At 34.5% G+C, this 15,300-nt stretch overlaps 1 long non-coding RNA gene across 1 annotated transcript; it reads left to right on the forward strand.

Moving 5' to 3' along the window:
* The first annotated feature begins 1,755 nt into the window (after positions 1 to 1,755).
* LOC122140089 lies at positions 1,756 to 13,409 on the forward strand. The gene is made up of 4 exons (XR_006156804.1): positions 1,756 to 2,066; positions 8,284 to 8,395; positions 12,389 to 12,450; positions 12,571 to 13,409. It is a non-coding gene; the product is annotated as an uncharacterized LOC122140089 (long non-coding RNA).
* Positions 13,410 to 15,300: the final 1,891 nt, after the last annotated feature.

The raw sequence follows: 15,300 nt of genomic DNA on the forward strand, positions 1-15,300 counted from the left end.
GATATTTCTTTAGTCTGATGGTTTATTTGCTAGTCAAGGGAGTTTGGAAAAAAAGTAAAGATTTATGTTATATTTTTGTCAAATGTATTTGATCAAAACATGCAAGCAATATATTTTGTCACCCTGCCATCTTTCCATAGCTTTAATAGACCGACGACAGATGGAGGAGCCTGACGTGAACATTTGCTTCAGGCGTCTGAGTTACAGTTAAAGGTGCTGAAATCTGCATCCAAAATATTTTGGAAAGTAATTACATATGGCAAATATTGCGGGGTCCAAAAGTCCACTTGAAAATCTGGGATTCAAAATCTAATTTAAACCTTAAAATAAACAAGATTTTAGTATTTTGAAAGATTTAAAAGAAAGAAACATTATGAGCTAAAATACAAAAAAAAGATTCTGCTCTTTTGGTTCACTAATAAGCTAATTTGTGACACAGTTGTAATGTTCTTGCTTGCATTGAAGCTTAAATGTTTTGCACAAATTTATAGAGTTTATGCAGCTTCAGTGCTGTTGTCAACACAGAAATATTAAGAAATTATAAAATACAACACTTTCAGTTCTACTTTCTCTCAAACTGTTATGCTGATAGCATAATTTGTCATTTTAAGAAGCTGTATTAACTTCTGCAATATGGAAGCAATTTCACTATAGTGACATCAGATTTTTGGAGCCCACTAATGCAACTAAAGTAGGTCTGTTGATAAATAAGTCCTCATATGTGAAATCAGGTTCTTTTTCGTTGGCACTACTCAGGAGAGACTCACAGCCTGTGTAGTGGAAGGTGTTGGAGTATGATTAAGAGGCAAACACAATTGGATTTCTAAAGTAATCAGAGCTGTTAAAGTGAAGGATGATGTGACAACTTGTTCAATCACATTAAAGATTAAAAACCAGGGAGACATTATGAGATATAAGAATCTGAAGTGTGGATGAGAAATCTCATATAAATTGGTTAGAGATTTGCATCTCTAATGCATCTCTAAATTACAACCTCTGATGTTCAGAGGGCAGAGAGTCAGATCCACTCCAAATAGTTTATGCAAAAAAAGCATATACAAAAGTATACGACTTCAGTCTTATTTTTATTTTTTATTTTTTTCTCTCACATCAAAATCTACCAACATATTTTTAGAATGGTTTTGGACTGTTTCCTCTTATAAACGATGCTGGATCTGTGCATATTTCTCTCCTGATTCAGATTCAGACATCTTTTTCACTGGAGAAAGCAATATTATGGATATTGTGATGTTTTCCTCAGCTGTTTGGACTCTCATTCTGACGGCACCCATTCACTGCAAAGGATCCATTGGTGTACATGCGAAGTACTACTAAATTTTCCCAAATCTGTTCAGATCAAGAAATAAACTCATCTACATCTTCTGCAAATTTTTATTTTTGGCTAAATTATTCCTTTAAGAATACCCTTATAATGCATTATTTAATACAGGATTCATTGGAAGTGTCACCAATTTTTCTTTAAGAATATTTTAAGCTTTTTTGTTGTACTGTATATAAGCAGAACGGTGAAGGGGGCCTGGAGAGAAATAAGACAGATCATTACATTTCTTCTCATACGCATTTGATTCCAGAGAAAAAGAATGAGAACAAACTACCATATTTACCTAATCATCAAGGAACCAATTTTGGCAGCATTCTTTAGCAGCGAGCATGGACGGGACTAATTTACTAAACACACCCTCCAGTCTCATAATTACATGTAATTTTACCGGCATAATTAACTAATTTAATTACTGCTCCTCAAGAGCATCAATTATTGATATTACGAAGCGTTCAGACAGGCTGTGGTGACACGAGGAGCATCAGAGGATGTGAAACACATGCTGGCACTTTGAGAGCTTTGGCATGGGTACAGCAATATACGAGTGTGTGTGTTTGTGTGTATGTGTGTGTGAAAGAGAGAGAGAGAGAGAGACAGGGGGGAAAGAAAGAGTCTGAATGCAATATCAGAGTGGCACAGACCTGGACAAGAGCCCAGACTGACAGCGGCTGCTGTAGAAATGTGGGAGAGAGAGACAGACAGACCAAAGAAGGCCTCAGCTCAAGTAAGACTTCAAAACTACTTTGATTGTCAGTTCAGAAATTGCTTTGAACTAATAAATTATTTTATTACAACAAAAGTGCTCAAGAGAACTTTATGCTGTACCGTACAAAAGTATAGTTTGTGATTGGATTATTATAATTATGTATAAGTTCTTGAACAAATAATTGACGTTTACCACAAAAACTTCCAAACTTCCAGACATTTGTCTACTACTAATGCATTGCAAGAGATGCAAGATGGTTCAATTAGGTTTTAATAAGGCCATATTGCAAAATGGACCTAACTATGTTGAAGGGATAGTACACCCGAAAATGAAATTTCTGTCATTAATTACTCACCCTCATGTCGTTCCAAACCCATAAGACCTTCGTTCATCTTCAGAACACAAATTAAGATATTTTTGATGCATTCCGAGAGCTCTCTGATCTTCCATAGACAGCAAGGATCCTAACACAATCAAGGCTCAGAAACGTAGCAAGGACATCGTTAAAATAATCCATGTGACATCACGTGATAAAATAACGAACTTATTCAACAATTCATCTCCTCTGTGTCATCCTATCGCGTTATTTTGGAGAGTATCACATACGTAAACAATGTATGCAATGTATGTACGCGGATATGTTGTTTACTTTCAGATCAAAGCGTAAACAACGTAAACAGCGTAGCTTCATTAAATTACGGTTGAACCACTGATGGCACATGGATTATTTTAATGATGTCCTTGCTACATTTCTGGACGTTTATAATGTAAGAATTCTTGCCGTCTATGGGAGGCTCAGAAAGCTGTCAAAATGCAATAAAAATAGCTTAATTTGTGTTCTGAAGGTCTTACAGGTTTGGATTGACATGAGTAATTAATGACAGAATTGTATTTTTGGGTGAACTATTCCTTTAATGAAAGTCACATGAGCAAACTGGCCTCTTATTGGTCAGAAATATTGGTTGATTCTTCGATTTGGTTCTTGCCAAAAGAAAACCATTCCAGAGGCTGAGGTCTCATGTTTGATTGTTTTGAGGCAGATTTGCGATTGTCATGATCATATATGCCTACTTAAACCAAACTAAAGAATAAAACTCACCAGGTTTAGAATCAAAGGATATTACACTTCCATTCAAAAGTTTGGGATTGGTAAGAGTTTTAAATGTTTTTGAAAGAAGTCTTATGCTCACCAAGGCTGCATTTATTTGACAAAAATATGGTGAAACCAGAAATATTATAAATAATATCACAATTAAAAATAACTGATGTCTGATTCAATATTGTAAAAAAATAATAATAATAGTTTTCAGTGTCACATGGTCCTTCAGAAATCATTCTAATATGCAGATTTGCTGCTCAAGAAACATTTATCATTTATATTGTATTCAATGATCAGTGGTAAGCTAAAAATTACTGCAGCATTTTTTACAGTACAAGACACTGTTTCTTTTTCATAATACACACCTATTAATATACGTGCAACAAGGCAGCAACAAATAAAAGTGAACTGCAAACTGCTATATTATCTTGGAAAAGTGAGAAAATGAGGAAAGTGACAGACATTCTCATTATGAGCTCAAACAGACGCAGCTAAAATCACACGTACATGCATTCACACTCACACAAGAGCAAGTACAGGTACAGTTTACCTACACATTACACACTCTCCCCAGATCAAATAAATTATATTCTGCATGTTTCTGGAGGGACTCAATGCTGTCTTGGCTCTTATAAAATGCACTGATCCGTCTTTAATGAGAGCTGGGTTTTATGCGTGTCGTGAAGGGAGAGGGTGTGACCGTGCGTTAATATCTGCCATAATACCAGTCGCCACACACACACACATCATTACGGAGAGATTTCGATTTAGAAGCGTGTGGTAAATAACAGCACAAATTAATAAGACTACTGTGCACTTGAGACATGCTGCACAGTCCGAGACCTTCAGAATCTGGTTTCCTTTGGTTTTGATCAAGGAGCCATCCAGGAATAATTCAACAGAAAGATGATGTGGTGCTCCTTTGAGTGTTCTGATCAGATATACTTGCAGGGTAAAGGAATAGAAAAAATATAATTTACAGACTGGAAGAGAGAATGAAAGGATTGAAAATGATAAACAGGCAAGATTAGGCGGAAAAGTAAATATGGAAAGGCAGCTATACAGTTTATTAATCTTAGACCACGTATGCTGATTTTCTAGATTCGCGAGACTCAATACTTTGCCAAGAACGCTCTTCGTGCTAGCTTTAGCATTAACTAGGTTCTATTCAAAGCCAGCAGCATACAGAGCTTGGGTTTCAATTAAACAAGGTAATGGGTTTGTGCTAAAAGCCACAATTGAAACTCCTCTCACAAGTGCATGAAAATTGATAACATTTCATCCAGTGCTATCTTTTTCTTCACAGAGATGGAACAAAAAAAGCTCTAGTCTGACAGGCCAAAAGTACAGCATGCCAGATTGAAGTAGTGTGAGTGACCAGTCCTCTTGTGACTTTAGTGTGAAGTTCCTCTGCAGCACATTAACAAGGAGGGTAGAACTCGGGGATCATATTATATATTTGTATTTTACTAATTGAATATCTATATATGTGAAGAATATTATATATGATATTATTTATATGACTATATCAAACTATAAAATATTAATATTCATTTTATTCATTCATGAACATTTTTTTCTATTTTAATCTATTTTAAAATGTAATTTATTCCTGTGATGACAAAACTAAATTTTTTAGCATCATTACTTCAGTCTTGAGTGTCACATGATTCTTAAGGAATCATTCTAATATGCTGATTTGGTGCTCAAGAGACACTTATTATTATTATTATCAATGCTGAAAAGTTATTTTTGTGAAAAAAGTGGCACATATTTTTTATATTTTGAATGACCCTTCCCTACCCTAAATCTGACTTATTTAAATTTTTAAAAGAATAATAATAATAAATAGGCAGATAACAGTAATGATCATTACAATATAATATTAAACAGATAGGTTAAATCATAAAAGTCATAAAAATCAAATTAGGAAACAATTAGGAAAAATATTAAGAATATAAGGTACAATTTAGTGTGTCAAGTAAATGTCATGGCATTGAACATATTTGAATTACCTGAAAATTATAATTACTATCATATGTGCGACATCAGAAAGTAACGTTAAAATGTAATTTTGGATTTTTGGTTTCAATAAATACTCTCTTCTGAAAGTTTTCATACAAAACATCTATTCAAACTCCAAACATCAATGAAAAATGTATTCCTCATGATAGCACACCTTTAAATAGTATTCAAAGGTTCTCATTTGCCCAGATGATGCATGACAGTTTAATATCAGTCCCTTCTAAAGAATAGGTGCGATAAAGGGTTTATGCTCACATAAATCAAACCTCTGACTAACTCCAGATCTTTAACCTGCAGTACATCTCATGAAAATTTTAACTCTACAGCTGAAATTTCAGTGCAGTAAAATCTTTATATAATTACGGATTTACTGAGAATGCAGAAAACTCAATTTCTTATTTGCGTCATTACAATAATACAATTGCAAATACAAGATTCTTCCTGTGCATGCAAAGGATTTGTTTCTGGATTAAAGGCATAAAGGCTGCAAGCTGTTTGGGGCTCAGTGGAGGCATGCAAGCCGGATGGCGATACAGGACAGTGTCACCATCAAATAATTAGATTCATAACATCAGGCTGAATGTGGAGGCCACATGATGAATATGCTACCCCAGTGTGATTTCTCCAGCGGGACTCTGGGATACATCGCCTGCTGACAACAAGTGCCCTCAAGCAAGAAGCTGAACATTTAGCCTTGCAGCAGTACAGCTCAATGGGTCATTTACTGTGCTATAAAAAGAGTGGTCTGCTAGGGAGCAATGCTGCATTAGCTTGTGAATCACTTGCCTAAAATGTCATTTTACGATACGCAGAGATAACTGAAGTTTAGACATTTTTTTACTTAATCTCTTTAAAAATGTGGCTCCATTGCCAACCAGTGGTATGTTTCCCAAAAAGCGTAGTTAACCAACTGTGTTAGCAAGTTGCCAGCATAGTTCAATGATTTGGTGCTTCTTGAATCCATATAATTCCAAAGAACTAAATGTTGTTGGAAGTACAGTTAACAGCTGATCCACAGTATTTATTTTCCTACTATTGAAGTCAATGGGGACCAACAACTGTTTGGTTCTTCAAAATTATTTTGAAAATTTGTTTTTCAACATAAGACAGTAACTCATACAGGTTTGGAATGACATGAGGTTGAGTAAATAATGACAGAATTTTCATTTTGGGTTGAATTAGTATTTTAAATAGATTATGCAAAAAACCAAGCTAACATGTTGTGCAATCTGTATCTTTTATTCCATACAAATTTCATTCTGCGTTTTTTAGTTGATTAAGAGAAATAAAAGCACCATTTTTTTAAGAGAAAGTATGTGCGTACTTACTAGTACTATGGGGTAACCCACAAAATAAAGCATAATAATGGTGAACCAAATTAGTGAAGCAGTCCTCAGATGCCATGTGTGTTATTTACAATAATGTGACATTAATTTGATCTAGAACTAGTTAACTTGAATCACAAATTTGCAATGATTTGAGGTGTTGTTCGGGAAATGCAACTCAGCACTGAACAAAAATACTGGCTTAAACAATGAAATAGGACTATTTGCCTGTCTGACCAAATGGGAGACAGACAAGGTATTTGGGCATTCATAATTCATCCTCAAATGCTAATATCATAGCAATTATGCAATTCATCTTTTGGAGCAACAATATACTTACTTTATGTGCTTTTTCATTGTGATTTTGGTTGAATTATTTTTTGTATTGGAAGTGCTTGTCTCAAGCTCTTGTAAATGAGGCCTGATTCACACACACCTGAAAGCAGCCCCGTAAGCAGCACAGTTTCACGTCATACTAACAGGTTACAGTATCACACTGTCTGTGTAAGCATAATAGGAGCATGAAGTGTAGTTGAACTGAATTCAATAAAAAAAAAAAACATTTCCACACTATTGCTGACTGAGTAAATCTTCATACAGTGCTTTTATCATGCATCTGCCTACTGTAACAACTAAGCACAAGCTCTACTCTTTAGCACAAGGTCACCACAAAATCTCAAACACATAACAGAAACTCTAAATATCCAACATAATGAAACACACATCTTATTCTAAATCACATTTAATAACATATAATTTCAGTATTTACTCTCCCAATCTGCAATCAGCAAACATGCGGTAACACTTTAGTGTAGGGACCAATTCTTACTATTAACTTGTAGCTTATTAGCCTGCCTATTATTAACATATTGGATGTTTATTAGTATTTATAAAGCACATATTCTGCATGAACATATTCTACATCACTAATCCTACCCAATACCTAAACTTAACAATCTTTCTTACTATTCAAAAGCAGTAAATTAGGAGTTTATTGAGGCAAAAGTCATAGTTAATGGTTTGTTAATAGTGAGAATTAGACCTTAAAATAATGTGTAACTAATTCAGATTATTTACACTGTTGATACTCTTAACTTTGAGTTTGAAGTTCTGTTTTTTGCAAATAAACTACTACAGTAAATGTGAATCTTGATTGTGATTAGATTAAATTCCATTATTATTCTATAAAATTTGTAATAATTTAATTTGAAATAATACTACTACTTCTTCTACTATTATACTATACTAATTCTACTATTGCACTTCTACTATTATACTATACTACCACATAAATAAATAAATAAATATTCCTTGCCCAACCTTTAAGCGTTTAATAATTAACACAATATTCAATGTGGTAACCAAGCAATCACTTTATTTTATTTATGAAGCTACATTTCTGTTACGTGCAGAAACACTGCCAGTATTTCTCATGACTTCACTTCATTTACATGTATGTTGTGTTTTTGTGTGCGGTATAAATCATTTTTATATATATATAAATTTTATACGTATTGCTGCTAGCTTACACATTATAATAGCAAAGGTCTGCAGTATTGTTTTCCATCCAACTACTTTTGTGATGAAAGTGTTTTTTTTTTCCAGGAAATGTGTCAGTTTCTTCTCTCACGGGAACAGTTTAATTACCAAACTCAGGGTATGAAGACACACCAGCTCCTCCTCACTCTCAGTGACCTGTCATTACAAATATGTCTCTTCGATATATACAACCTCTTGACTGTCAGCAACCCCCAACTTACCATATATAAATGTCTAATTTCTATAGCATCAAAGCATATGCTCGATGAGGCCCCCGGTTCCACAGATCCAGGATGTCAGCCAGGAGAGTGGCCCCCTGATGCTGAACAACCACTGATGCTGCCATTGACAGACCATCTGTAAGTATGTCACATTGGATTATAGTTCAGAAGGGTGAGTGGAAGAAGGGGAAAGGGATAGCACAATAGGGATGGAGGGAATGAGAAAATAGATGAGGGGATATGGGTGGAAAGATCAAACCCACTCCTGGAGTGGAGCCTCAATCAGACAGGTTCTTATCCTGGAAGAGAAGATTTAATCCTCCAATCCATCCCTCCGTCCCTCACTCCCTTATCAAGCCGGCTGCCTGGCTGAGTTGCCGAGGGACACGGGTACTGTGACAACAGGGGTTTTGCGGTCCCCATGGGAACCCAGTGATGAGAGTGAGCTAGGTGCACAAAAACCCCAGGGTTTAGGAACAGTGTCTCAGTGGATTTAAAAGGATGGGCACACGCACACATAAAACACACACACACACACACACACACACACACACACACACACAACAACAACACACATACACACACACACACACACACACACACACACAAAATGTAATACAATATGAATTATAATTTATACAAAGTAAATATTCTATAGATTGTCTGTCTTGTTGTGGGTAATAACAATGCAAACTTTAGCTAATGCCACAATACCATATGTAATCTCTAAGCAAAACAACTAAGGGGAAATAATGGGACAACAGTTTTAAAAAGTGATTTTTTTTCACTATTATTTACAACAGGATCTGCATTTTCATTTTCAAAAGATTTTGTTATTAGAAATCATAAAAACACATTTTTCAGCAAAACCAGCCCTTACTTGGTTACAGAAAATCTATTTGAATACAATTTGAGTAACCTATTTAAAGGGCACCAAATTATGCCCTTTTATACAATATGTAAAGTCTCAGGTGTCCCCAAAATGTGTTTGTGAAGTTTCAGGTTAAAATACCCCACATATAATTTATTATATAATTTTGAACATGCCTATATTGAGTGGAAGCAAAAACATGCTGTTTTCTGAGCGAACACATCCGAAATACATGCACAGAAAGCGGCAGTCACGCAGCATATGAGTACTGAACTAAGATCTCTTTCATCTCTTATTGCACTTAAACTGTCAAATATACACAAGTTTATTTCAAAAACACACATAAGTTACGAAAACATAATCGGTTGTGTCTGTGAAGGTAAACAGCCAGAAGGAAATTGCATGTTTATATTAGATCTGTGTATTAAGTAAAGCATAATATACAGAACCTGTACTGCTGTCTACGCTGTTAGTGACCCAGACAATAAAATAAAAACAGAAAACCAATCACTGCTCTTGAATGAATAATTTCTGTAGCTCTAATAATAAGACATTTCATACTTGAACACTGCTTTTAAATGCTATTGCATGAAGATAAACATGGTGGATTAAAAACAACATCTCTGCTAAATACAACAGTGTCCGTCAACAGTTGTGGGCAGGGTGTGTACAATGTGATGTCACATTTTACAGATTCTGCAAACGGCTTGTTCAGAGACACTGCCAACACACATTAACATACAAAAAACAAATAAAAAATAAATTTACATCATTATAGGGTGGTTGTGTACACACACTGCCAACACACATTTATGTTCAAACAACAGATAAAAGTGAATTTTGCATAATAGGTGCCCTTTAAGCCACAAAATACAATTTATTTAAAAGTATCAAACTAAATATAATGAACTACACAAAAAGCATTTAGAATATTTCCATTACATTTTATAATACTAAAATCAAACAGTTCACCCTTTACACACGCTATCATGTCCGTCAGAAGGCTGTCTGTCGGTTGTAATATTAGAATTAAAAGCAATGAAATAACACACTAATAGGCATTAGTGACTCCACTAAATACTTGCTGGCTAAGAACTAAATGATTATTACCTTACAGTCGATCTGTTTTCAAATCTACATCATTCAAATACCAGGACATCAATGTCTGTCAGAAAATAACATGCACAATACATGGTAGCATTTATGAGAATCCGAGGCTACAGCATGCTGTCCATCAGAGACGCTAACATATCTAATACATAATGCACATGAGTATAAATTTGATCTTCACTCTCTGAAATTGACAGTTGATTTTTATTTCCCAGTTATTTAAAAGATTAAGACAATTATAGAAGCTGATAAAATGTTGTTTAATTTTTTATTTAGCAGTGTTTAGAACAAATGCTCTGTCAAAAAACTTCTCACTTTCCAATCAGGACAAATCCTCATCTAGCAGGAGTGTCTATTACCTATATATATATATATATATATATATATATATATATATATATATATATATATATATATATATATATATATATATATATATATATATATATATATAATCTTTTGGTTTGTTTGTTATTTTTTATTTTTTTTTAACATGCATAAATTTAGCAGACACTATTTATCCAAAGTGGAGGAACAAAGCAATATGCCAAAGAGCCAACAATTAGTGAAGGTCCCTATCTCAGACTTACCACTGCCCTGGCCAAACTTTTGATTATTATCAAAACAATGTGGACAGTTTTGAAGAAAAGAGTGAGAAGCCAATTCCCTCCCCATTTGCTAAATGTGAATATATTATATAGAGAAAAAGAGATAAAGCTAATTGCAATTATTATAAACTAATCATTTTAGAACAATATTATATATATATATATATATATATATATATATATATATATATATATATATATATATACACACACACAGATGAAACTCAAAAAATGTGAATGTTGTGATCATCATAAAAAAACTTTTGAAATGTTTTACTTTACATGTAATGTATCTATAATATATGAAAGTTTTACTTTTTGAAATAAGTTACAAAAACCTTTTGTATATATATATATATATATATATATATATATATATATATATATATATATATATATATATATATATATATATATATATATATAAACTATAGCTAAATATATAAATATATATAAACTATAGCTACGTATGTGCGCACACAGAGAGATCGCTTCCCCTGCCTCAGCATACTTTCTGGAATGCACAGATGGTCATCTAATGCTTGACATTCAGCAAATGATGACAAGAACAGTGCGATGCCATTTCTCCACTCTGTGATCTCTCTGTTTCTATCGAGGACAAGTACTGAAACAGATGTGTGGTGATAAGCCTGAGATAGCGGACCTTCACTAATGTATAGAAACTGCAGAAGCCACTTTCTGTGACCACAGCTTCAAGAATGTTCTGGGTGATGAACAATGCAAATTTTAACTAATGCCACAGTGCCATATGCTCCGCTATCTCTCAGCAAAACAGCCTCTGACTCTGCTGCAAGGTGTGGAACTGCAGAATATGCCTGGGTGACCTTCAAGCACTTTGTAAGGGTGCAAGGAGTTTGATTTAGCTTGATTCATATATTTGCTTTTTGTAATCGCATGAACACGTCAAATTAAGTTACACTTCAGTCTCTTCATTCATCTGACAAACTCATTCATGCATTTAGTTTAAAACACGACCATTTTTCCTCAGTTTAAAAAGCTTTAACTTGCAAAGATTAAATGTAAACAAACTATGGTGTTCCTTAAATATGTATGCTTTAAAATGCAATTAAATTGCAAAACAGGGCTGTTTAATAAAATACAAGGGACTAGTGTAGCAAACTATTATGATTAATAATTTTAGAGGCCATAAAATTCAAAGAAACCTAAATATTCCATTTGTGTATGTATAAACCCAGAGTGACTGTCATAAGCACTTACTATGAATATGCTAATTTGTTTATTAGGCATATTTATGAATATTTTTGACAGAGAAGCTCTGGTGTGGAAGACCCTCCTGAGAAAATTATAGAGTTTAATAAGGTTGGAAGTAAAGCAATACAGAGATCCCCATAAATATTGCAATGAGGTCTCAATGATTCCCCTGAGCGCTCTCTTGGCAACAGAACAGGTGAATAATGCATGGAGAAGCCTTGGAGGAATAGTGGTATATTTTTGAGCGAGGCACACTGGGAATTTTCGGAACTGCTTTATTTATTTATTTATTTATTTATTTATTTTTAGGAATAGGAGGTATTTCTATAGCTACACATCACAAGCGATGATCCCCCTGTCGGAAAGGAAAGGTACAAATGAGTTTCTTTAATATCTCTGTTGTTTCTCCTAGACAGCAATGACATTGACATCTGATGCTTCTCAGATGTTTCTCTTGAGAAAAACACCCATTAATTTTGTCTCCTCTACAGTTTTAGAAGAGATCTCAACAATCAAAAATGCTGATACTGAAAATAAACATAACTGAAGATAGATAGATAGATAGATAGATAGATAGATAGATGTTCCTCTCTGTCATCTTTTTTGTGCACTTATTTCCATTTACCTATATTCAGCTAAGAAGAAGAAATATTCAGAGGAGGAAGAGATTTATTAATCTTACCGGCTCAGTATGAGATGGCTTGTGTAGTCATATCCCATTTGGTGTGTTTGATGTTGTATTGGCTATCTGTAATATTTCATAACTTTGGTTAATGAGGTGAAACTGTTGGGCCCACATTCAATTTAATGTTTTTTTTTTTTTTTTTTTTACAGGCAACTTTGATCTAGTCCATGAAATTAGAACATTAACATGATTTTGCCTTTCAGGATTTAAATGAAATATGGAACTCTCTAGAGGGTGAAATTCAATAATATTACATTTATTATCACAAATGATGAAGTGTATGTTTTCTAAATGTATTTTATAACTTCATAGTGTTTTTTTCTTACATAACTTGTTTGCATGTTCAGTGCAGTCTGTACTTGCTGGAACTTATTTGTTGTATTTCTTTGGTTATAGTCACTGAAATATAGATTTATGACATACTGTACAACATTTTTTATAAATGAGGCATGATTGCATAAAACTAATAAAATCTAATTAAAATCTAATATGCCTGATATTTTCATCCTTCATTTGCCTCATATTATAGTGCAAATAGCACCACATGAAGATTAGCTTGCTAATTGTAATAACTGTGCAGCTTTGTACCTTGAAATTGACTCGAGGTTCAGAGGGAGGACGTGAATAGCTCGGACCCCTCTGCTCAATGCTTCTACACACCCCTTTCAACTCATAAACAAATGTCCCACATCTAAAGCATTCCCATAATTGTTATGCTAACCTTGGAGAAGGGAACCAAGCCATTAGCATTTGAAGGAGCTAAATATTAGCTGAGAAAAAGGCTTCTCTCTTTGATGAAGGCACTATGAAGAAAATGTGCCTCAGAATCCAACCATCTGTACCATCCATCTTCTCTACAAAGAGAAGAAAATATTTCACTATAACCTAGGAAAAAAGGTTATGGTGTATGTATTTAATAAACAGATGTTTACCTCTCTAAAATTCTAAAAATGTACATGTACATCTCATCTCATCAACTCTTTTTTTTTTTTTTGGAACAACAGTTTACAGTAACAGATGTAGATTATTGATTAATAAATACTTATTTAAGGGCCTTATACAAAACTGTTATAACCTCAAAACACTTTTATAACAGTACACTTATAAACTATAATACATTTTGACGATTGCATAAATAACCAGCTCTGTATGTATGGCTTTTCTCACAAAGTAAACTTGCTCGGTTACACACCCGGTACAGCAATGCACTTGCTGTTTTTGCATGCTTTTAGTGCCACTCATTAGACATTTCACTTTAAAAGAAGCAATGAATTCAAGAAGCAATGTAAGAACTATTGCAGAAATGTCACTAATGGGATGTTTTACTAATGAGCCTGGGCTGTTTTTTTCACCTTATCCTGTTATAATCACTTTTCTTGTTCCATGTTATCCTACAAACCCCCCCCCCAAAAAATATTTCTCAGATGCCACACATGCTGATGATACAAGAGGTATCCGGAAGATTGCCACCAGCTTACAATTTACACGTTTTTGAAAGATTTTACATCATTCTTCAACACCTGGAATAAGTTCATAACTTTAAAGTTCCTGCGGATTTTTTATTACAACTTTCGAAGCCAGATAAGTCTGGAAAGTTTAACAAAAAACAAAAAGACAACTTGTCCACTGACAAAACCGCAAATATTGATTTAGCACATGGCTATTTCTCAGCCCAAGAGGACAGGAGCCATCTCTGAACACAGAAGGATAATTTGGATGAATGAAGGGATTAAAAAGGAAATCAGATGAAAGAGTGTGGATGGGGGGATGAGGGTGAAAAGATGAGTTAATGAGTAGGGATCAGGCTTTGGCCTCTCACACTCATTACAACCCACACTACTAATCCTGCACCATTCCCACAAGTGCGCTGTTTTGTTCCCTTAAAAACACATTCCTTCACAAACTCAGAGAAAGGGAGAAGGCGTGTGGATCTGTATGTGTGTGTGTGTGTTAAAACTGAGGACAAGAGGTGGGCACAATCAATGAGAGGGAAAGAGAATGACTGGAGAAACAGGAGATATGACTGGAATTCCTGAAAACAATGATATGCAACTAAATGGCTGATGTTCATATAGACACACTCCCCCCCCCCTACTTCTTCTCGAAGAATTAGCCGGGCATTCCATTCCGCGCAGCAGTGATGTTAGGATTGGGATCAGAGCTGGGAAGAGGCCGTCAGCAGCACTCAGGGGTTGCTCGAAAGAAAGAAACAGCAGATGGTGGCCTTTAGTGAGGGCCCTGCTCTTTCAGACCACGGGACACACAAAACTATATGAGAAAGAGCTCTCTTTAACTAATGCCCATTCTCACTCTCTCTAACCAGTGTGTAGGTATGAACCTTTGCTAGCAGATGGCCAGATCATTGAGAGCTATTAATTCTTTGAGAGGGTAACATGTTCTCTTAGGAGACTGGTTCCTGGGTAGAAAATGCTTGGTTTCAGTAAAAGAAAGTAATTGAAAAGAGAGAAGAAGGGAAAGCACCAGCATTTTGAGACAAACTGATTTTGACCTTTTATATTTTAGCATTTTTGTTTGC

This window comes from Cyprinus carpio, chromosome B16 (genome assembly GCF_018340385.1).
Source record: "Cyprinus carpio isolate SPL01 chromosome B16, ASM1834038v1, whole genome shotgun sequence".
Taxonomy (NCBI): domain Eukaryota; kingdom Metazoa; phylum Chordata; class Actinopteri; order Cypriniformes; family Cyprinidae; genus Cyprinus; species Cyprinus carpio.